Genomic DNA, 25828 nt, shown 5'->3' on the forward strand with positions numbered 1-25828 from the left:
ACAAACCCCCAAACAGAAAGTGAGACCTTGAGTGTAAGAAGATTCCTGGTCGGAGGGGTAAGAAGCCAATTGTCTAGATAGGGAAACACCTGAAATCCTTGTAGTTGAAAATGAGCTACCATAACTGCCATACATTTGGTGGACACTCGAGGGGCTGTCGAGAGACCGAATGGCAGTGCCCTGAACTGGTAGTGATTGGCTCCCAGCCGGGAGTGGAGAAACCTCTGGGAGCGGTGATCCATCTTTATGTGGTAGTACGTGTCCTGGAGGTCTATAGAGCACATCCAGTTATCCCTCCCTAGGAAGGGAAGAATGGACTGTATTGTGACCATCCGGAAATTTTGAAGTTTGATAAATTTGTTCAATAGGCTGAGATCCAGGATTGGTCTCCAGTCCCCTGTCTTTTTTGGCACTAAAAGGAACCTCGAGTAAAACCTGCATCCTGTCTGGTCTGGTGGTACTGGTTGGATGACTCTTTTCCTTAGCAGCTTTTCTATTTCTAAGGCTGCTAATTCCCTCTGATTGGGTGCTACATCGGGGATGGGAGTTAAATCTAATGGTATTTGGTAGCCTCTGTACATTATTCTTTGCATCCAAACATTGGTAGTAATAAGATGCCAGGCTGGTAGATGCAGAGAAAAATGACCCCCCCCCCAACTGCTTCCAGAGAAAATAAATCGGGCCGCTGCTCAGAAGCACTGGTAGGGTCTGCCGAAGAAAGAATCTCTAGCACCCTGGTTATGATGACACCCTCTATGAGTTGCCCCCTCTGCCCCCAGGGGATTGTTCACCACAAGTGCCACGAAAAGGTCCTTGGGATTTCTTGAACCACATATTTCCTCCATTTTGGTTCCTGGAGTAGGACTTCTGGGGGTTGGAAAGGCATATGCTGACAGCAGACAAGGTCCTTCCATCTTTTTCACTACATGTAAGTGTGTCTCATACTTTGGGTCCAAAAAGTGAAGATTCGTGGACAAGTGCATTGATGAAGGAAGATTTAAAGGAGTCTGCAAAGTCACACAACTGCATCCAAGCATTACATCTCATGACAACGCCTGATGCGGCAGCTTGAGCTGCCCCCTCGGTGGAGTGAGATATCAAATGCATCGAGGAGTTCAAGATGGATTCAAGGGTAGCTAGCTGTGAGGTGACAGTATCATGTACCTCATCAGGCAGTACCCCACCAAAGAGGGAGACATTTTGTAATTTAGGTCTCTTTGGAGGTGAGTAAAGTGTGCCAGGTTGTACAGCGACCGAATGGTGAATGTCGCTGAAGCATAGGTCCATTTCCCTAGTCTGTCCATGGTCTGGGACTCTCTGTTTGGGGGATGGACAGTGGAACTATCTTTTGCCAGTTCCCTCTTGGTGGCCGCCGACACAACCATAGAATCAACTATCAACTGGTAGGACCAGTGGGGCTGGTCTTCAGGTGTAGATAAAATTTTTTGTCTGGCCTCCAAGGGACAGGTTCTACATTGTCTGGGGCCTTCCAGGCACACTGCACAATGATTTTAACAAGGTCATCTGCCAGTGGAATCACCCAGGAAGTAGATGGCTGAGCACAGAATGTCTGCAGAAACACCGATTCCTCAGAAGAAGGGTTATAAAACTTCCAGTCTCCCTGCTGCTTGAGGATTTTGAGAGTGTCTCTGAATGAGATGTCATCTTGGGAAGACCGTGGGGACCCTTCCCCCTCATCACAATCAGTGTCTTCAGTGATAGATTCCTCATGTGAAATAAGGTGTTTCCTATTGCACCATTTCTTCTGGGGTGGCTCCCCAGTGGGATTTTCTGAGGAGGACTCTGGAGAAGGGGTTCCCTTCAATGAGGGTTCTTGCTACTCCCATGCCCGGGGTCCCGAAATAGAGGGTTGGGAGAGGTGCATGCTAGGGGAGGGTTCTGATACTGTTGTCCTTGCTGCTGACTGCGACTCCACTACCTGTACAGCAGGCCCACCCAAGGAGGGATGGGAGTCCGGAACTGGCAGGGACAACCTTGGAACCGGGGTCACACCTCGCCATGAGGAGCCCACCTCCAGATGAGGAGCTCTGAGAGAACAGGAAGCCATCAGATATAGATGGCACCAGTGAGAAAATAGGCACCGGGCTAGGTACCAAGGTACGGATGGTCCAAGCACTGCTTCGGGAGAGCATCAGTTCCACCGGAGCTGATGCAGCAAGGGTGGAAGGTGCCGACAGGGAAAACACTGCTGTTGGAACTGAGTCGGTATGCACCAGAGTGGAAATATCTTGTTCTTGGCAGGTATTCGAGTTTTGGAGCCGATGGAGCTGAAGAAACTGTCGGCACCATGGCTGGGGATGGTGCCGAAGCAGGTACAATCATCGGAGCCAATGTTGGATCCAAGGACAGCACTGAAGTCAGTGGTGCCGAGGTCGGAACCGAAGTAGGGGTGAATGCCATGGATGGCACCAAGGGAGAAGACACAGAGGCTGGTGCCAAAGAGGTCTGCATTGAGAGCCCCGGCGAATCACAGAGCAAACTCGATTCCGTAATTGACGGAGATGCAGGAACCAGTTGACTCCGTTTATCCTTATGTTTTTTTTTTTTTGGAGGGGGTGAGACCTCCGACCCAGATAGAGCCTCTGAAAAAAGGTGTCTTGAGTAATCCATTTTTCCTTTTTTTTTTTGTCTTTGGAGGAGGTGAGACCTCCGACCCAGATAGAGCCTCTGAAAAAAGTGTCTTGAGTAATCCATTTTTCCTTATGTTTTTTGGTCTTTGGAGGGGGTGAGACCTCCAAACTAGATAGAGCCTCTGAAAAAGGTGTCTTGAGTAATCCTTTTAAGATAAGTTTATTTTTACATTCTGCTAGTGTACAATTACTAAAACTAGCACAAATGTCACAGCCAGCTTTAATATGATCCACGCCCAAACAGTAGACACAACAAACATGTGTATCTGAGTTAGGCATCTTACGTCCACACTTGTCACACTGTTTAAATCCCAACTTAGCTTTGTCTAACATAGTAAGGCAAGAAGGCTATCCTATAGAAAAATTAAGGGAGAAAATACCAATTATGTTATTTTAAAAAAAAATACCACTAGTAAAAAGGAAAGGCCTGTCAAAGACAGGAGAGAGGGACAGTACCAAAAAAGGTAAAAATTAAATTACCAAGGAAAAGGGTAGGAAATAGGCCTACATTATAGGCAACAGTGAGATAGGGCTAACTTGACTAAAAATTAAATAATTTTGAAGAGAAACTGTCTTAAAATTAAGAAATTCCTACTTAACTTTGAGAGAGATGGCTAGCACGTCTGACCAGGAACACGGCAAACGAGATCTGGAGTATCTAGCAGAGGGGCATTGTGGGTAGGTTCTTAGCTGAGAGTTTTTGGCTTGCGCGAGCTGGAAAACGGCCATATCGGTTCCGAGGATGGAACCGAGGTCCTATCTGCAATGTATGAACAAAAGATTTACAACATCAGATAAAATATTTACTTGGCTGAGAATGCGAAACTGCCTGACTCATAAATGTAATGAAGAGGTTACTTTTAGAGTTACATATCAGTTAGGGGCAAACCAAAAACTTCAGACTAGAAAATGGTTAGACTAGATTTGAGGGTGAAAGTGTGTTGTAGAAAGCTGACAAATGATGTGGCTTTTGCATTTTTTTCCTACATTCACATAGGTTTCCTTACAGCATTTGGATTTTCTCCTACCTACCAAAACATAGTACTTAGTGACTACTGTGATTTATCCCCGTTGTATAATCCTTACTATTGTCTTTGTGACCTGTGGTATAGCTGGAAAAGATCTGCGTGTATTAAACCCCTTACCCACTTTAACAAATAACTAAATAAATAGAACATTCTGTCAAAAACAGTTATAAGTGGTGTGGTGTGTGAGCAATGTCATTTCTAGTGAGAAGCCTGGTATTATTATTCTTACTAATAATAACAATAATAATGATATTAATATTAGTATCAATATTTTAATTGTTATTATTGTTAAGTATTCTGTGGAAGTTTAACAGTTTTATGCAGTTTTGTGGAAAGACATTGACTACAACAAGTTATGAAAATGAACTGGGTAAGGAAATACAACCATTTAGAGCAGGTGCAGGAGATGACTGAAAGCCAGTGGAAGAAGAAAGGGGTAGTGTGAGATGTAAATGCATAATGGAGGCTGGAAAATTGTCATGTTCTTTTTGGCCCCACAGTCTTCCCATGGCCATTAAACATAGCCCTCCTGACTCATTAGTCCAGTACTTTCTGGCATCTGAGGGTATGGAAGGCAAGAGTTGGGGATTGGGATGAGTCAGAAGATTTTATCAGGTTTCATGTTTCAAAAAATATAGTTGTATAAGATCTTACCATAACAGTAGATGTCCTACTTCTCACTGTTGCGGTATTCTTTACTCTTGGGATATCTTGCTGAGGATAGCATAATGTCTGGCCAGTATACCAAAGCCTTTACACCTTCCAGGTATCATATGTTAGATGTATGCCCTGCATGCAAGGACTAAGATACATATGTGACGTAAGGATGCCTATTCTTCAGAACCAGAGCAACTCCTGAGAAAGCAATAACATGCACATCCAGAAAGGGAATACGAAGGAGATCAGGATGGAAGAAGGACCCCTGGTAGGAGGGAGGGGCAGAATACTGCAACAATGAGAAGTAGGACATCTACTATTATGATAAGATCTTACACAAATGTATTATGTCCTTCCTTATCCCTGTTGCAATATTCTTTCATTTTGTGAGACTACAAAAGCTACTGGAAAGAATGGGAGGAGGAAGACAACAAAGAACTCTCCACATACCTATGAGGGATAGCCATTGCAAATTCTACCCTGGCCTTGGAAATAACACCCAACATGTAATGTTTGGTAAAAGTGTGAACAGAAGGCAAAGTAGCAGCTTCCAAGATAGATCAAGTGTCCAGACCCTTGGCAAAAAAAAAAAACAGAAGAGGCCACCATTGTGGTAGAATGTGCATGAACAGAAGAGGCCACCATTGTGGTAGAATGTGCATGAACAGAAGAGGCCACCATTGTGGTAGAATGTGCATGAACAGAAGAGGCCACCATTGTGGTAGAATGTGCATGAACAGAAGAGGCCACCATTGTGGTAGAATGTGCATGAACAGAAGAGGCCAGCTGCTTGCCATGAAAATAACAGCAAAAAGAAATTGCCTTAGAAAGCCTGTTGGAGATGGTTTGCTTAAACACTGCCAAACCCAATTTCCTGGCATGAAAGGAAACAAAAAATTGTTCAGATTTTCAGATATGTTTTGTCTTATTCAAGTAATATCCAACCTATCTGTGTAAATTTAAGGTGTGTAGTACCCCCTCATTAGAAGTCTGTGGAGAAGGAAAAAGGAAGGTAGATGAATGGATTGACTCAAGGACAAATCTATAACCACCTTGAGCATAAAAGGAGGACTGCTATGAAGAGACTTCCTATCCTTGTGAAAAAAAATGAGGAACTGCTATAAGTGCTTGAAATTAATAGACCCTCTAAGAGCTACCAACAATACAATCTTCCAAGTACAATGCTGCAGGGAAGAAGAAAAAGCAGGCTCAAAGAGGATGAGTCATTTTTTTCAAGAACAAAATTAAGGTCCCAAGAAAGAGGAATAGGCTTTCTTGGAAGCCTGATATGAAGGATGCCTTTTAGAAATTGTTTGACTTAAAAACTAGAAGCCAAAGGTGGACTCAGAGGCAGACAGGAAGAAATGGCTGGCAAATGAAATTTAACAGAGAAATATGCCAAACCAGCATTGAGCAGCTCACACAAATAAGAAAGGCGCATAGGGACCCAAACAGAAAAAGGGTCCAGGTCATGCTTGAGACAATAAAAAAAAATCTATTTAATTTAACCACATATGATTTTCTAGCAGTGGGTTTTCTGACTTCCTGCAAAGCCTGAAGCACGTCCTCAGAAAATTGGTGCCTGAGAGGAATCAAAACCCTACCACCCAAAGTGTCAGTTGAAGTGTGGACAAGTGAGGATGAATGAGAGATCATGTCTCTTATATGAGAAGATCCAAACTGTGAGGTCACTTGTGATGATTGCCCCTGGCCAGGTGAAATAGAAAGGGGATCCACTGCTGTCTTAGCCAAAATGGAGACAATAGCAAGATTTTTTTGTGTCCTACATGATCTTGTGTAGGAAACTGGGAAGTAAAGAAGGGGGAGAACAGGCATACAGAAACATCCCCTTCCAAGAAAAAGACATGGTATTCACTGTCCAAGCCAGTAGATTTGGCATTCTGGAACAGAACTGGGGAAGTTGTCTGTTCAGAGGGGAGGAAAAACATCTACCCGAGGAGTACCCACACTGATGGAAAATGCATAGAAACACCTCTCTGTGAAGCATCCATTCTTGAGAATGTGTTCTGCACCTGCTCAAAGAGTCTGCTACTAGATTGTACTCTGAAGACATGTAGACCACCTGAAGAACCACATGATGGCGGACTGCAAAATCCCAAGCCTGAAGAGCCAGCCTGCAAAGAAAGTAAAATTTTGTGTCTCCTTGCTTGTTGATATACCACATAACTGTGGTATTATTTGTACCAATCTTTAGAGGACTTGGAACCCAAAGGGACTGTAAATCCTGGAGAGCTAGGAGTACAGCCCTCATCTCTTTGATACTGATATTATTTGTCATATTTTGATAGGACCAAAGACCTAGGACTTTCAAGTTGTTGGAGGAGGCTTCCCAACCATGATTGGGTGCATCCGTGTACAGCTGCTTGCTACAGAGAGGAACCTGAAAAGGCAGACATGGATTTAGGAAAATCTGATAAATTCACCAGTGGAGCTTGAGCTTGAGACAAGGTAAGAGAGTGATCAGATACTCCAAAGGGTGACAGTGCTGGAGCCAATCAGTCTTGAGATAATATTGAAATTTTTCTCATGTGGAGTTTGGCAAAAGGAACCATGGGAATGGTGGATGCCATATACCCCAGGGCTTGGAGAAATTCCATTGCAGGAAGGATTAGAAGAGGAAAAAGACACTGGAAATAAGCAGTCAAAGAGAGGACCTTGGGAGGATGTAGACAAGCCAACATTAGCATGGTCTGAATCCTGCAACCCAAAAAAGCTTGGTCCTGAGAGGGAGTCAGCATAGACATTTTGAGACTGAGGGTAAACCCCACACTGCACAGATGAAGCATAGTGAAGTGTAGATTTTGAAACAGGAACTGCTGAGAGGTGGCTTTAAACAAAAGATTGTTTAAATAAGCGAATATTTGAATTCCCTGAAGTCTGCAGAAAGTTACCACAAGGGCCAGAGATTTGGTAAATATCCTTGGATCTGTAGAAAGACCAAAAGGCAAAGTACAGAACTGATAATGTGAGGAAGAAACAGAGAAATATAAAAACTTCCTGAAGAGAAGGTGAATAGAGATACTGAGGTAAGCATCCTTCAAATCCAGAGATACTAGAAAAGCTTGAAGAAGCAAAAGAGGGAAAAGTGTCTCAAGAGACAACATCTTGAAGGAATGAACCTTGAGAAAGGTGCTGATAAAAGATAGGTCTAAAATGGGCCTCCATGACTACTCCTTCCTGGGAACTAGAAACATTATGAAATAAAAACGTGTTCCCTGCTGAGACAAGGGAACAGGTTAGATGGTTCCCTATTCCACCAGATCCTGCCGATCCAAAGGAAGATGAGGAAGATGGCAAGGAGGAGGCTGAGGAAGGCCTGAAAATTGAGGAAGGAATTTCCAAATCATAAGGAAAGGAAAGAAAAGGATTAGTCTGAAGGATAGTGGAATGTGGCTGAGGGGAAGTGGAGGCTGGATGATGGGTAGAAGCAGATTTGTCATGAAAAGGTGTTTTTTGGCCTGTGGAACTCTGAGTGAGTTTGTCTCAGAAAATCCATTTAGTAACTTTCTTACTCCTGACAAGTTGTCTAGGTTGCCTAATGAAAAAAAGATTTTGATGGATAATTCCCCCAGAACACAGGTTCAGAGAAAAGTAAAATTTGCTTATATACAAAGAACAAAGTATTTGCATTTGGGCATGGAGACTAAGGTGCGAGTCAAATGATGGTAAACAGAAAAAAGAGGGAGACAAAAAAGACAGAAAAAGAAACAAAATGAAAAAGAATAGGCAGACAGACATGGGAGAGGTGTGCAGCTATCTTCTTCTCAGGCCATACTACAGGGGTTTAGGAACACCTTTACTGGTAAGCCAGGGTGCACCCACATAGTAAAGCACCATGTAAGCAAGACTCCACAAACAAGCTCCTTATAGTGTGCCTGTGTGAGATGAGCAGACCCTGAAAAAGGAATTAAAGATGTTGGATATGGATGCGTAATCCAGAAGTCCAGCTGTTTGTTTATCATGTCCCTCAGGGCTCTATTCTAGGTCCACTTCTTTTCTCACTGTTTATCAACGACCTCCATGAAGCCATTCCACAAGCCACCTGCATTCAATATGCAGATGATTCTACACTAGTATGCTCAGCAAACTCCCCAACTAATCTACATTCTCTTACTCAAAATGTTTTCAACATAGTTGAAACATGGTTCACAAAATGTTGCCTCCTGCTCAGTGCCAAAAAATAAACTCCTTCACACTCACCAATAAATCCTCCCCCATAGATTTCTCTGTCATCTCCAATAATGGCACAATTATATTCCCCGATTCTACCACTAAATTGCTAAGAATTACTATTGACAATAACCTTACATTTGACAGCCACATAAATAACACCATAAAAATTGTCAACAGAAAAATAGGCTCCTTATATAGACTTAAACCTTTCCTAACACCAATAGCCAGAACTAAGATTGCACACTCCCATTTAATTTCAACTCTTCTGTATGCCTCACCAATATACACTAATCTAAAGAAAAATAATCTCATCAAACTAGCTAATTCCTATAATAACATCACCAGATTTGCCACCGGCAATCCTTTTAGAACTCACCACTGTCTGAATCTAATGCAGCTAGGCTGGCTTAAATTTCAAAACCAACTTAAAATCTCCCAACTCACCATTGCCAACAAGATATTTTATAAACCTAACAGCACTCCTATACTCTCCAATGTCATAATCCCCTACAAAAATCTAAATTCTCGTCGGTCTTCCAGCAAACTTCTTGCTAGCATAAGCAAGTCTTACAACATGGCTGGAGTTTCTCTGTTTTCCAACTCTGTGGGAAAAAGCTGGAACCTACTGCCTAATGAACTAACTTTAATTTCTTCACTGCCTCTCTTTAAACAAAACCTCAAAAGACACCTCAAAGCACACTGGTTATGCCCCTGCAGCAACCCTGATTAACCTTCTCCTTCACTACAGATTTTTCTCCTCTTGAACCTCTACTTATTTCACATTCATTGAAGTAGGAATGTAACTGCTTAACAGAATACAACATACTAGTGTAATCTATCCTGCTTGATGCTCTGAAAGTCTCTATCCTGTTTGATGTACTGATAGTCTACATGTATCTCACTGCATATTGAATTATCCAGTACATATTGTCACCTTTACTATTGTAAATACCTACTTTACTTTATTAATACTCGTATATTTTTTTAGTATTCTTACTTCCTGTATTTTTAATAATCTTCTATTGAAATCCTTTCATTTACTATGTATTTATATTGATTTTTAATTTTTAAATTTCAATTTTTATTTGTTGCCACTGGAGCTTCTCTCCCCGGGCCTCTACTGAAAATGGAAATATATCCAGTTAGACTAGCCCGGTTAACAAATGAAAAATAAAATAAAAAAATGTCCTATGACAAAATATAAATTAGCAAATAAAGATATAGTTGTACCATATATTCCTGATGTGTAATCTGAAACTGTCTTAAGTACAGGAAGCCAGTATGGAGGAAGGGCTGGGGTCAGCAAATAGACGGTCTATCATAGACCCCCACCAAAATGGTACAAACTGGGCTTCACAGTTGCTAAGGTCCGCTCTTGTCAAATAACCTATAACCCTTTTCTGAGAATTTATGGCTGACATTCATCAGCAGACCTTTGCAATAAGTTGTTTAATGTTAGAAAATAACTGATGATTACATAAAATGCTTCAACAGCAAGTAATTTTATGTTTCTACAGCAATATCCATATGCAGGGAAACGACAATAGCTGCGAACAAATTAAAAGCTGTCACTTTAAAATAATTTCTACGCATCCGGTCATTAACTTGCGATATATAACGGTGGAGGCGGGGCTATGTTTTTAACAGCTGACTGAAGAGGGGTGCTTGAGTCTATAGTCATGGGATCCAATTACTTTTCTTTTTAGTGGAGGTGTTTGGGAGAGTTATGTTTAAAAAAAATAAATAAAAAAAGTAAAAATAATAAAAAAAATAAAATAAAAAAGCATACGAGTAAATGAGTTTATAGGAGAAAAACGTCCCGAGGAACTGGTTAGTAATTTTAGTTTAATTAAATTACTAATTTCAAGTATTTAAATAAGTAGTTACTTAAGTTTAGTTGTGTAGGTGAGTCAAGGCTTCGAAGCCTTGGAATTTCCATGGTAAATATCACAAAGCAGGATCTGCAGTTTTCTGCTAATATTGTTGGGTGAATGAGATTAGGTGTGTGAAATGATCGCTGAGCCGTAGTAGTCAGATTTGATTTAACAGTCCATCTCGCTGTCAATCGGCGTTGCGGTTTGTCGTAGTAGAGTATGAAGGGAGATGATTATTCCGCTGTTGCCCACCTTTAAGTAGCGCATTCCAATTACATTTGCCGTAGTAGAGTATGAAGGTAGATGATAGTTTAGTCCGCCGTTGCCCACCTTTGAGTAGCGCATTCAGTTACATGATTAGGAATTAGCGATTATTGCTGCTGTTTTATTTTTACTTTTTTTTTGGGGGGGGGGGGTAAACTTTGCATTCGATTTTAAATTGTATTCATCTGCAGTCAGGTGGGGGGAGAAAGGAAATTCGTCTCATTTGTGGAGAGCAACACCTGTCCTGTATCACCTCTGCAAATCTCTTCGGCAGAGGGTCATAAGGTCAAGCAAAAATAGGTTGTGCACGTTTTAAGCCTGGTTTGGCACTAGTCTTGCAGTTTTTGACTAGAATCCTCGTGTCGTCTTTGAATCTTTCGGCGATATTGGTATAAACGTGTGAACATTTCCGAGTTGTCGTCCACTTTATAAACTACTAAATACGTAACGGTCCGTTCACGCCGTTGATTCTTTATCTTCTGTTCTCTGTGGAGCCGGTTGTTCTGGTAGCATTGGCGTTCCAATAAGCGCGTGCATTGAGCTGCACGAGTGTTTGTTTTTGTTTTAATTTTGATATTTATTATCTGATTATTTTGCCACTTATTAGCTTTTGGTAGCTTGTGGGCATTGGGAGGGAGTAAACTGTTTTAGAGGTGAGTTTAAATACCTGGAAAAGCTCTCTTGACCCTTTTGCACATACGTTGCATTTATCTGTATTGTGGTAGTAATCTGTTTATGGCACTGCATGAAATTGTGTGAAAGGTTGTTTAAAAACCCAAATCAGTATAGTATAGTGTACCTGTGGCTGGATAGCCTGTCTGTTGCACCTGCAAATCTATCTTCTCTATTTTAGAGGTGTAACCACTCTGTTCGTGAACTTGGGCTATATAAGTACGAATGGCATAGTACAGTAAAAGTGTTATACAGCACATAAAACTGATGGTAGTGGCATTTGACGATTTTAATTTAGGCTACCACACAAGAAAAGACCACTGTCAAATTGCTCATTTGAAGCTGCATAGAAGACTTAAAAGTATACACAAGTTTGTGGAGTGTTATACTTCCACAAAGTATACAGGAAGAGCTGAGAAGTGAAATGTAATGGAAGTAAATTTGCATAAATGCTTTCTGGGAATACTACTTAAACACAACTACAACACAGGAAATATTCAAGGCCCGTTCCACTAGAGTCCTACCATGTTCAGTGGTGTACTGGAAAGGGGTAAACTGTACAAGCATTCTACAGGCATGTGCAGTGCCCTGTAAAATTATGTAAAGAGGAGCTACTGGATTCCTTTTCCAGGTCAAACCTAGTCAGGACTATTCTCTGGGGACTCCTGGATTCCATTCTCCTCTTAGGATGGATAGGCTTGGTATTTGACCATTATAGCTTAAGTGCTACTACAGTAGTGGGAACTATGATCATAGTACAGTTGTGTAAGTTGCACTTGCCCATAACAGTAGTTTAAATTCCTATAGCTGGCTTTAGGCATCAGCGAACTTTGCACATGCTGTGATCCCCTGGTTTTGGGGTGGGAAGGGACGTCCATCTATGGCAAGTTAACTTATTTTTATATTTTGTTCCTAGTTTGCTGTACTAGGCTTTATTTGTTGAATAATTTTGTGTACTTAATAAACCAGATGGGTAGCAATGACTCTTGTATGCATCTTTTAAAATTCAGATATTTCTGGTTATAGTTAGTGTTTTGTAAAGTAACATACTTCACAATTTCATTAAATGTTTGGCTTCTGACATAGTGCCCTTGACATTGCTAATGGACGTTCATAGGTTTATACTAGGCTATCTGCCCTAAGGCATTTATAAGCCTAGCCCAAAGTTTTGTGGCTTACGCCACCCCTTATGTTAAAAAATATTGTGCCCATTAGTTTGTTTTGCCTCTGTCCAGCAGTGACACAGAGATGATTCCCGGGGTAAACCTACAATCTCCCATCCACCGGTCAAGATTTCTCTTGAACAGAGCCAGCGAGGTGCTCTGCCTCACATGGACCGGGATTTTATTCCACAGCATAGGGAGTCTGAGTGACAAATCTATCCCTCCAGCATGTCTTATTTATATCCGTGCTAAGGTTTAAGTCGCTTGCTCTAGTGGATCTGGTAGATTTGGATTTTTTGAGGTGGAGCATGTCCATTAATTCCGGGTTGGACATGGCCTTGTATGTCAGGCACAGGTCACCTCTGAGCAGACGGTATGCGACTGAATAGAGCTGGAGTTTCTTCAGTCTGGCAGCATATGACAGATTTTGGAATTCCTTTATCCTTTTGGTGAGGAACTTTGGGGTCTCTCCAATTGCTGCAGGTGTCTGGTGAGATGCATCCCGAATGGGGCATTGTACTCTATCATTGGTCTGATAAGTGAAGAGTACAGGGGAACAATGACCTCACTTGATCTGGATGTGAATCCCTTCATGATCAGGTGGGCAATGTAGAAGGTCTTTCTAACCACTTTAGCAATGTGAGTGTCAAAAGAAAGGCCACTGTCAACCTGGGTCCCCAGGTCCCTGATAACATCTTCTGTGCTTAGTGGATTGCCACCTATATGGTAGCTTGGGGTTACCTTGTTTTTCCCAAAGGGTATGACTGTACATTTTTTGGCATTTAACTTCAGGCCATGGCTCTGGCACCAGCTATCCGTTTCCGTGAGACCCCTCTGAAGGATATCTGTGTCCGATGTACTTTCCACTATGGCGCCCAGTTTGCAGTCATCTGCAAACTTTCAGCCATAGACCTCCCATGTTTGCCTGTACTTCTGAGAAGTAGATGCCGAACAACAGGGGGCCAAGGACTGAGCCCTGTGGGACACCACTTGTGACCGGCTTGGAGTCTGACATGGTGCCAGCAACTCTGACCCTGTGGGTTCTGTCCTTTAGCCAGTTTGCAACCCATCTTGTGACATATGGGTTTACATTTAAGCTGGTAAGTTTCTCTATAATACCTGAGTGGGGTATTGTGTCGAAAGCTTTTGCAAGGTCAAGGTAGGCTGTATGGACTGCCTTTCCCTCATCAATGGCCTTGGTGACTCGAAGAAGTCAACCAAGTTCAAAAGGCATGATCTGCCCTTGACAAAGCCAAACTGGGTCGGGTCCAATGTCTGCAAGTCCCCTATGTCTTTGTTTATGAGTTCCATTATGATCCTCGCCATAGCTTTGCAGACCAGGCTTGTTAAGCTTATGGGGCGGTAATTACCAGGGTCCGTAGAGGCACCGCCTTTGTGTAGTGGGACCACAGTTGCCGTACGCCACTCCTTGGGCACATATCCTGTGTTAAGGCTAAGATTAAACAGCTGCCTTATGCGGGTTTAGTTCCTCATTGAGTTCGTGTAGCACACAGCTGGGGACACCATCCGGTCCCATTGATGCTGTGTTTTTAGCTTTAGAGAGAGCAGCTTTTACCTGCGCATTTGAGATGTCTGGGAGGCTACACTCCACTGGGATAGTTATCTCTCCTTTTGGGGGGGGGGAGAGGGGGGTGAAGTTTGCACTGAACCTGTCCGCCAGTATGTTGGCAATGTCTGTGGGTTCAGTGATTTTTTTTGTATCATTTTGGACTAATTCTGAGCATATCTGGGAGATTCCACCCAGGTCTCTAACATAGCTGAAGAAGGCCTTATGATTGTCTTTTGACTCTATAGCAAATTTTCTCTCAAAGTTGGCCTTGGATGATTTTATGAGTGCTCGTATTTTTTTACTAATAATGATCAAGGGTGTCTTCTCTTTTATGGATTTTGCTCCATCATGTAACAGCTTTCTCCTCTTATTGTAAAGTTTGTTTATGGCTGGGGTCCACCAGACTGGACGTTTGCCCTTGGTGGAAAGAGTCTTGGTTTTATTAGGGATTGCCTGATCCATGCAGTCCTGGAGGTGTTCGTAGAAGGCATTTGTAAGGGCTTCCGCAGCTTGGGTTGTGGTTTCCACTGGCTCGGGGGCCTTGAAGGATACCACACCAGTCTTGAGTAGTGTGAAGTTTGCTTTAGAGAAGTTCTTCACTGTGGTCTTTTTTTGTTTGGGGTGGGGGAGGGATGTGAATTTCCAGTGAGATTAGTTTATGATCTGATCTCACCAATGAGGGATATACTTCCGGTGTGGAGCATTTTGTCCCCATGTTTGTGATGATGAGATCTAGTATATTTTCTCCTCTTGTGGGAATGGTGACTAGTTCCATGGCATTTGAATTTATGAACTCCAGGAACCTTTGGGCTAAAAAGTTGGGGCTTGAGTAATGTTCCCAGTCTATATTCGGGTAGTTGAAGTCACCCAATATAATGGTGTTTGGAGATAAATTTATACCCTCCAGTGTCTTCAGGAAGGCTGTGTGGGGTTCCTGAGTTTGAGAGGGTGGCCTGTAGCATGCTACAAATTGTAGAGCAGTTTTGCCTATGGTTAATTGCACCTGGATGGTTTCCGATGCTTCGTGCGTTGCCACCAACCTGGAGGTGTGGGTATCCTTGATGAATATGGATACACCCCCTCCTTTTGTGGTGTGGTCTGGGTTTTGGGGCTGGAACGCATGATATGAGGTAAAACCTGATAGTGCCGGGGTGCTCTCAGGAGCCTTGAACCAGGTTTCAGTTACAGCACAGACATCTATGTTCTCCATACTGAGAAGGGCCTCGAGTGCGTGCATTTTGAGATTTAGACTTCTGGCATTGAGCAGCATTACCCTTAGTTTCTTCCCATTTTTTTTCTAGGGTGGTAGGTTTAGAATTTGAGCCTTGCCTAAAAAAGGCACTATGGGGGTGGCAAGAGCCTTAGCCAATATCCGGAATCGCAGGGGTGACAGGTGCAAGCCGTCCCTTGCGAAGCAGCGTGGCTTGTCAAGCATGTCATCCCAGGCAGACAGACACTGGATCCCCTTTGAATGACACCAGAAATTAAGCCAATTGTTAAAGCTGATCATCTTGTCTCTATGTTGTGGCATTCTTGGTGAAGGAAGGATACTGCTCAGGGTCAGGGTCATACCTGCCTGGGCTACATAATCGGAGAGCTCTTCTGTCTCTTTTCATGTAGTCCAGGGAGGTATGTCTCAGGTCGTTCACACCAGCATGGACAATGACTGTGTCATATTTGTACTTGCTGTGGAGTGACCCGAGTGCTTGTGTTATGTGGCGGATTCTAGCGCCCGATAGGCAGCTTACTGTGACCCTCTCCTTATTCAGCCTGGTGAGTGGGACGTCAGTGTGTCTGACTATGGAGTCACCTATGACAAGTATGTTTGGTGTATTTGGCCTTAAGGGCTGTGACTGCTTTGCACACTGATTTTCTCTCCACTAAAACTGGCATCATAGTCAGCTTTAGGAACATATAATACCTGTGGTTGCTGCTTAATCATCCTCATCTGTGTGGGGCCCCACAAAAGCTGCTGTCGGTTGGGGAAGAATGAGCAGGAATTTTTTCTGATTATGCTGTTTTCGTGAAACAGGACTGTGATTTAACCATGTTAGGGTAAAGTTGATAATTGTTGAATGAACATGAGCAAGGTAAGCACTAGAGATCAGCCCCACAATGACTGATCTTAAAATTCTAGTGATGCATGAGAAGAGACAATGTTTCTAATCTTCTGGGATGGTTTTCTTTTTCAAGGAGTTTATAAATACTGGCAGGGCACCAAGATGGTACAACTCTGACATTATTTACTTAAAAATTCTGGGCAAAGTCAAAAATAATAGCTAAATAAAAGCTCAAAACCAGGAATACTTTTTAAACATTCTAATTCTCAAGTGAATGGGATAACATTTTGAATCAACATGTATTTTTTGACAGTAAGAATTGTGAAGCTCTGAATTTATTGACTGTAATTTTGAATGATTCAACAGCCGATCGAGCTTTTGAGGGGCAGTGCAAAATTATAAAGCAAAATCAGGGATAGTGACAAGTATGCATTACTCTTCAGTGAGGTAAATAGTGACTTGCCTCTTAACTGCTAAACCGTCACTAATCTGGTGTGATTGTGCCAGTGTTGCACAATGTATTGCTATTTGCTGAAGTAAGTGCAAAACTTTTATTGGTATGGCTTATGTTTGTGTGTGTTGTAGTGTAGTTGTGATGAGCTGTCTAGAATTTTTTACTTTCTGGCACAAATGTTGTCAGCATTGCTATTACACTTGTGGGGGAAGGGACATGGTTACAGTGTATTTAGGAATAACATATAACTTAAGGGCAACTGTAACAATGAGTATTTGTGAACATCTACAGTTATGGTAAGTGCAACTTGCACAACTGTTTACACTACTGTCACAGTTTACTGTATCTGATTGCGTTTACTTTGTAGTAGTAAGGAGAGTAATTTGTTTGAGGCCAAGATGATTAATTGTTGAAGTAGTTTTGAGGGTAAACTGATATTAGACTACTAGTTCGAGACTGAGCTAATGTATTATGGTGACTTACAAATTTGCAGGTACTTTCCATTGTCTGTAATTTTCTACTAAATACGATTCTTCCAAAATCCACTGCCTCTAACTTTATAGCGATCCATATATGCATACACAAGTGTGTAAACTATACTGATCGAATTCCTGTACCTAAATCACAATCCTTTTGCCAAAATTTCACCTTTTTACATCCCCCTTCTACTTTCAAAAGGTTAAACCCAAGAACATATCAAAACTAACTTGGTTGCTGCATCACGGTGATGTTTTACAAGAGTACCCCCCCCGATGCTCAGTTGCAAGGTCCACCCAACAGTCTGCACATGGCCATTTCTTTCTCTACATTTGAATAAGCATGAAGACTTTAGTAGCCCACATGAATATTCATCTGGTATTTCTGGCATGCGGTAAACATACAAACTGGGAACATTTTTGTAAGTAGATGGCTGGTTATACTGAGTAGTGTAATGTGTTTATTTTTCTTGGTGTTCAGGTCATACTAAGCAAGTTCTGGTTCTGCGATGTACTGCCTATGAAAGGAAATGTTCATATTTGTGGCATCTAATGTACTGGCTGTGAAAGGAAATGTTGATATTACTTTACAAATGTTCAATCAGTTTGTGGCATCTAATACTTCATTTGGAGTTTGGTGGATTTTAATACAGTTTAGCATGTACAAATGGTGTAATGTAGAAGTTTGATACTGTAGCTCACAAGTCTTTTTTTTTTTTTTTACTACACTTCTAATCTGTATTTGACAAAACGTGCAGATATCCTATGCACATTGTCTGCAGACGCATGGTTTTATAATGAGCTGGTACTCTAGCTCACAAATATTACCTTTTTTTTTTCCCTGTGCTTTTATTGCAAGGGGGGGGCAAGTCCCCATGTGACACTCCCCCGTGTATGTAAATATAAATAAAAAACAAGTAATCTCCGTGGTATCCCTGAAGTCTCAAAACAACCCACTAAAGTGTAGTGGGTCTAAAAACAAAACGGTGTAAAAAAACTTCTCTGTGGAAGATTTTCAGTCCATATACTTCATTTGAAGTAATATTTGTGAGCTAGAGTACCAGCTCAAGTCTATGTTTTCTTCTGAACAACTTCTTTGAATGCATAAAACATTACTTTTTTAACTTATTCTCCTGACATTTAATCCTCATCAGATTGTGTTGTTTTGAATGCTTCTTGAATTTTTGAGCCTAAATGTGTGAAATGTTTTATCTTTTACTCTGTATAAGTATTATTGTAATTTTTGCATGTACCTGTTTTCGTCTGTATTGGAGCTTTTCCCCCAGGACTCCATTGAAAACGGGTTCTTTTGGCCCAATGGACTATCCTGGTAAACCAACTGCAAATAAATAAACAAATAAATAAATATTTCTAGTTAATCAGATCAGGCAATAGTAGTAGAAGTAGCGAACGTAAACTCGTCAAATCAAAAAGTAATAGAAAACATATAATTCTACAGCATTACTAAGTATTCGAAAGTAATCCAAGCAAGACAGGCAGTCTGTTTCCAGTCAAAAATCCTTTATGAAGTACACAGACAAGCGATCCAAGTAAAACAAAAATAGAGTAATTTCCTCACAAGCTTTCTAAACATGTATATACTTTTTATCGGGCATGGGAGTGGTTTATTGTGCTGTAAAACAGTGTTATTGGTACACATGTTAAATTCACATCCCTTCCCCCATCACTGTGACATTCGAGCTGGTCCTGCCCTACCTAGTAGCTGTCATAATAATATATAGCCCTAATGTGCTGGAAATATATCAACCTTAGTTCATTTTGCAATCAAAAATTATATATAAATATATACATATACATTTTGCATGTAAAAATCGGTTTTTATTTTCATAACCTATTAACAAAGATCGCTTTTGTCCTTCTAGACTTCTTCAGGTCTGTGTACAAGAACCCTAAAAACCTATATAATTGTATAATTAGTTAGTATTGTTATTACCATAATTTTGAATAAAGTGGAAAAAAGAGAACCAGAAAAAAAAAAATATATATGTATGATGATGGGAACAAAATATACAGTTATTTCAAATGATTTAAAATGGTATTTAAAACCAATTTGTAGAAGAAAATAAAATACAATTAGTCATGTAAACAATGTGGCAATTTTCTAAGTTCCAGTGCACTTAATTGAACCGTAGTAGTTTAGTCTAGACTTTCTAAAAGAGTTCAGCTTTAATTGCCACATGAGTTCATGTTTCTCCAGAATATTCGGGATGTCTCCTTCAAGATCACCCATGTCTATGCGATCCAGGATCTGGAACTTAAAACCTGTGTGTCTTTATGAAGAGAAAGGTGTTTGGCTAGTGCATTATCTTTACACCCAGAGCGGATTTATGACAGATGACATGAAATCCTTCGTTTGAGTTTATTTACAGTCTTGCCCACATAGAATGCATCACATTCATTGCACTGTGCCCTGTAAATTACTTCAGTGTTAGTCAACCCCTGCACTGCTTTTAATGATGATCTTTAAATAAGGGCAATAAAAACCATCACCTTGCTGTATAAATATACAAAACGTACAATTAGTTTCACATCTTTTAGTGCTTTTCTCATATGGTCTAGGTTTAAATTCAACAAAACTTCTAATATTCCTGGCCTTCCTATAAACAAATGATGGGGCTTCACCTAAGATATTAATCAGAAAAGGGTTTCCTGTGACAATGTCCCAGTTTTCTTCAATAATATTTTTGATACTGTGATAATCCAAAGTGTACGTCAGGATGCAGCTATTTTTGCATTTGTTATTCTCTGTGGGATTACTTAACATTTTTCTACTGGGGAGGTTGAGTGAAGGTGCTTCAGTCCTTTTCAGTTCTGTAATGGGTTCCAGGATGTTTTTTAACATCTGACTTTCATAGCCTCTCACTAGAAAATCATTCTCTAAGTTGTTCAGGTTTCTCAAAAATGGTTCTATCTCTGTGGTAATTCGAGCTAATCTATTGCTTTGGGATTTCACTACATTATACTTGTTTTTTGTAGGATGTAGACTTTTACTGTGGAGTAATAAGTTAACCCTCGTTGGTTTTCTGAATATCTCAGTGGTGATTCTGTTATTGTTGGTGTCCTTGGAAATCTGCATATCTAAGAAAGTGGTTGAAGTACAGCTATGGGAAGAGGTAAACTTCAGGAAGGGGGTTGTTTGAGGTAAGTGATAAAATCTCCAAACTGCAAGGTGTCACCTTCCCACACAATTAAAGACATTGTCAATAAAACGTAAATAGCATGTGATATGCTGCATGTAGTCTCTTTAACACAAAGTCCTCCTCCCATTTGCCCAGGGCTATGTTAGCTATGCTGGGAGCCATGGCAGCCCCCATTGCTCTACCAGTTTTTTGTTTGTAGTGTTTGCCATTGAAAGTAAAGAAATTGAAGTCCAGTACAAGATTAATGAGCTTGCTTAACTTTTGCAGTTGTGCCTGTGTACCCTGATTGTTTCTTAAAAGACTTCATAGCTGCTGTTGTACAGTAATTGTGAGGGAGCACTGTGTACAAGGATTCCACATCAATAGTTAAATGTCAACTTCCACTGTAATGTTTTTTTTATTTTCTTCAAAAAATCCATTGAATCTCTTGTGTATGACTTATTCTTTTCTGAGAAACCTGAACAACTTAGAGTGATTTTTCTAGTGAGAGGCTATGAAAGTCAGATGTTAAAAAAACATCCTGGAACAGATTTATAGAACTGAAAAGGACTGAAGCACCTTCACTCAACCTCCCCAGTAGAAAAATGTTAAGTAATTCCACAGAGAATAACAAATGCAAAAATAGCGGCATCCTGACATACACTTTGGATTATCACAGTATCAAAAATATTATTGAAGAAAACTGGGACATTGTCACAGGAAACCCTTTTCTGATTAACATCTTAGGTGAAGCCCCATCATTTGTTTATAGGAAGGCCAGGAATATTAGAAGTTTTGTTGAATTTTAAACCTAGACCATGTGAGAAAAGCACTAAAAGATGTGAAACTAATTGTACGTTTTGTTTATTTATACAGCAAGGTGATAGTTTTTATTGCCCTTATTTAAAGAAGATAATTAAAACCAGTGCAGGGGTTGACTAACACTGAAGTAATTTACAGGGCACAGTGCAATGAATGTGATGCATTCTATGTGGGCAAGACTGTAAATAAACTCAAGCGAAGGATTTCATGTCATCTGTCAGAAATTCGCTCTGGATGTAAAACTAAAGCACTAGCCAAACACCTTTCTCTTCATAAAAGACACACACAGGTTTTAAGTTCCAGATCCTGGATTGCATAGACATGGGTGATCTTGAAGGAGACATCCCGAATATTCTGGAGAAACATGAACTCATGTGGCAATTAAAGCTGAACTCTTTTAGAAAGCCTGGACTAAACTACTACAGTTAAATTAAAAGTGCACTGGAACTTAGAAAATTGCCACATTGTTTACATGACTAATTGTATTTTATTTTATTTTCTTCTACAAATTGGGTTTTAAATACCATTTTAAATCATTTGAAATTTAAGTGTATATTTTGTTTCCATCATCATACATGTATATATATACATTTTTTTTCCTGGTTCTCTTTTTTTTTCCACTTTATTCAAAATGATGGTAATAACAATACTAACTAATTATACAATTTATACAGGTTTTTAGGGTTCTTGTACACAGACCTAAAGAAGTCTAGAAGGACGAAAGCGATCTTTAACAATAGGTTATGAAAATAGAAACTGATTTTTACATGCAACATGTATATGTATATATTTATATGTAATTTTTGATCGCAAAATGAACTAAGGTTGATATATTTCCAGCCATGTAGTATATTGCCTTCTATAAAATCACAGGCTTAATAATCTACTTCTTAATTTGGTTAAATAAGATGTACCATTAAAGTACATTAGGGCTATATATTATTATGACAGCTACTAGGTAGGGCAGGACCAGTTCGAATGTCAGACTGATGGGGGAAGGGATGTGAATTTAACATGTGTACCAATAACACTTTGTTTTACAGCACAATAAACGACTCCCATGCCTGATAAAAAGTATGTATATATATATATATATATATATATATATATATATATATATATATATATATATATATATATATATATATATTTAGAAAGCTTGTGAGGAAATTATTACTCCATTTTTGTTTTACTTGGATCGCTTGTCTGTGTACTTAAAGGATTTTCGACTGGAAACACTGCCTGCCTTGCTTGGATTACTTTCGAATACTTAGTAATGCTGTAGAATTATATATTTTCTATTACTTTTTGACTTGACGAGTTTGTTCGCTACTTCTACTACTATTGTCTGATCTGATTAACATACAGTGATTAACTAGAAATATATGGGCTGAAAATCTTCCACACAGAGAAGTTTCTTGCACTGTTTTGTAAATATAAATAAAAACAACTTTGAGATTGCACAACTTTCAGGAAGAATTAGCCATTGAATATTCATAATGTCACAGGGAAATCTGCATGACATGTCAGTCATGCATCATTTGCCTGCTCCACCACAGACGTTAATCATGTCAGTCAGTTTGGCCATGCCATTTCTTGAGCAGAACAGCCGGGGAGTACTGTTGTAAAACATCGCCTGCATCACTAGGTGCTGATCCACACCATGGTTTGTAGTTGGCACCTAATATAATCTCTGAAGTACATATTCGGTGTTTGTCCTCGGACAAAATATTCTTTCACAGTGCAAAAAAAGCTTCATTCACTCTCACACCTAAAAAGATTGTCAATTTCTATTTCCGACTGCAGGCCCACCAGTGTTTTACTAGCATTAGGTGAGAGATTACAAAAATTAGTCCATCTGCTAGTGTGCTTTCAGGTATGTGGGTAGAAACACAATGTTCTCTCTAGTTTTTATATAGTTTTTGTCGTGGCAGTAGCACTGCAAATGTTTGGACTGTGTTGTAGATTACATTTTATTTAGTATGGTCAAGGGTGACATTACTGGAACTATTTATAGTTCTATACACTTGGTATGTGCACAATTGTCTTTAAAGCCCTTCTTAACTCAGGCCTCACTCCTTTACAGCTGCACCCCCCCCCACTGCTGTTTTCACCCATTGTCTACCAGCTGCCCCCCATACTATTTCTCACCCTTTATCAGCGGGTCTCTATTATAAGATTGACATTTGAAAACCTCAAACAACATATGGTCGACACCATATGGTCGATGTCTTCAAACATCGACCTTATAAAAAGACAAAGAAAAAAAGTACCCTAATGAGTTTAAGCAGGGGGGCATGCCCCCCCACACCCCCACCTTTTAAATATACCACCTCCGAGACGCGCACTACATTGCAGTAAATGGAAATCTCCCCTTACAGAGATTTGTTTACATGCTCGAAATTCTGAGCGTTTGATATTCTTGTCGACAATGTCAGATTCGACATTGTCTGCTTTCAAGCATATAATATAGACCCTTTATCAGCTGCCTTCCAGCTTCCCACACTATTTATGCTGACAGTATGGCTCTTTAGAGATGTGCAGTTCAAAATGTCGCATACTAAAACTAATACTTGAACAAGATATCTCCACCTTGTCTTCTTGACTTTAGAATAGCATTTAGTACTTAACTCTTCAAAAATAAAGCCATGACTTTTGCCATTTCCCACAAATTCAAAATAGTTACAATCACAATGGTAGATAGTAACCAAATAAAATGAATAACTAGAAAGCTAATGGCTTGACCAAAATTATTACATTTAATAAACTAGGTGAATACTGACCCAAGAAAATTTCTTAAAACCCCTGAAGGAGAAAGTGCCGTCAGTAAAAACATGCTACTTTAACTAGAGAACGGGGATTTCCATAGGGTTGCAACCTGTCCCTCTTTGCGTGGGAACAGTCTCTCCTTTGGCAGTGTCCTGAGGGGGGAAAAAACTGAAAAATGGCAAATGTCCTGATATTTTAGGACAAAAATATTTCCCAAGTTTACTTTAACAGTTCCATAAAACTTGGATCTGAAGCACCTAAATGTTATGTAAGCAACTCTAATTCTACAAGAATGTAGTAAAAAAAGTTGAAGTTGTCATTTGCACGAGCTGTGGATATGATTTGTTCTGCAAATTTCAAAAAAAAAAGCCCCACTTTGGACATTTTGAAAAGGTGGCAACCCAAGACTTCCATCAAGTGCATCTTCTACCAAAAAAGAATCTCACCCCTCCATCCAACGTATCACAGTGCTGTATGCCACTTTCTTACCCTTGCCTCTCAAACAGTATTGCTGTTTCCTGTCAAAGGTCAAATGGCTGTCCATTCAGCAGAGATGATGTGCTGTTGGTTCCTTCCTATATAAACGACTTAAAATTGTGTCCTTTCCTTTTCTTGCTGGTAAACTTGCAATAAATAAGCTACAACAAACTGAGGTAATTTCTCTTCATCTCCTTAGCTCTGCAAAATTCTTTCACAAAGCTTCAACAAAGCGACCATAGCTTCCACAGCTTCACAGTTTTAGCACTCAAACTCTGGGGAGTTTATTCTACATAATATCAAAGACCTTAACTCACACTGAATTTAGAGCTGCTCTGAAATGCCATCTCACCAAATTACAGACTTTAAGAATTGACCACCATAAGCCAATAACCAGCTTTTATATATAGGATAACACCCATCCATAACATTGTCTGCAGCCTGTCTTACTCATCAGTGTTTTGCACTTGCCTTGCATCTCTTCACTATAAGTATATAACTTGCAGGGAATGCTGTTTGAGAATTACTTTATTGTTATTGCCTTGTATTTTACAAGTGTTAGATACCAAAGCTGTAGACTATCATTTTTGTTGTACTGTACCAATATTAATGTCAGTCTTAAACTTCAGGGCTACGTCTGAAAATGACCAATCACGTTGGTCCAATATACCCTGCTACTTGTGATCAGTGCATCTCGGGGGGGGGGGGGGGGTTTGTGTGTGTGTGTGTGGGGGGTCCAAGTTAGTGCAATGTGTCTTCAGACTGAAATTCAACAATGTTAGTCAGTAACATACTGATTTAAGCATGGTATTTATATCTGCATGTGTATATATGAATATATATTCTATTAAAACAAGGCAGCAAAAGCACTTTAATAAAGTAGTAGGTTTTATTTATTTAAACAGAAGCAAAATAACTTTGGTAGTGCAAACTCTAGCCTCTCGTCTCAAAATAAACTTGGGCAGTTTTCTCATGGCTGGATTTTTTTAGAATATCTCCAGATTTTTAGGCTCCATCAGGTTCTGTTCTTTGCAACCGCACCCTTCGCAGAAATAATGTTGTAGTGCCAGCCCAACTTCTGATTTCCAGTGCCACAGCCCCCCTCTGGCCCTTTTGTATACTTTAAGCTTACCAGGTAATTGCTTAAATAGTGTTTTTATAGGAACCTTTCAACCTTATACAGACATGCCTGTCTTTTTCTTAGAGCAACACATTTTCTGTACAGCATTGGTGTAACTAGCAAATTTGACACCTGGAGCAGAACTTTTTTTCTTTTTTTTAACACCCCCAAAGCCTTCTCCTCTGACAGTTGCTTTAGTAATGATCATGAAATGAAACAAAATAATGGCCAGCTAGGAACAATGATCAAATCCCCAAAAGACTCAAATAGCCTACAAGAGGGCTTGAACCCAAACAAATAAATGCCAAAATCATGAACTAAAGCTAAATTTCTAAATGGTATCGTCTCCTTTGGAAAGTTTGACATAGGCAACACACCCCTAAGAGCTGACCCAATAGTTCGGGGTTTAATAAAACCCTAATAAGTGGTATATTCAT

The 25828-nt window shown here is 40.1% G+C and overlaps 1 protein-coding gene across 1 annotated transcript in view; it reads left to right on the plus strand.

Annotated features, from left to right (window-relative positions):
* The first annotated feature begins 10162 nt into the window (after positions 1-10162).
* LOC122816237 (embryonic polyadenylate-binding protein-like) overlaps positions 10163-25828 on the plus strand; it is a 457099-nt gene continuing 441433 nt past the window's right edge. The window contains exon 1 of the mRNA XM_044088980.1: positions 10163-10360. The gene's annotated coding sequence lies outside the window, so the exon portion shown is untranslated. The remainder of the gene's footprint in view (positions 10361-25828) is intronic.

The sequence above is a fragment of the Protopterus annectens genome, chromosome 12.part0 (genome assembly GCF_019279795.1).
Source record: "Protopterus annectens isolate FY-2018-M chromosome 12.part0, PAN1.0, whole genome shotgun sequence".
In the NCBI taxonomy this organism is placed as follows: domain Eukaryota; kingdom Metazoa; phylum Chordata; order Ceratodontiformes; family Protopteridae; genus Protopterus; species Protopterus annectens.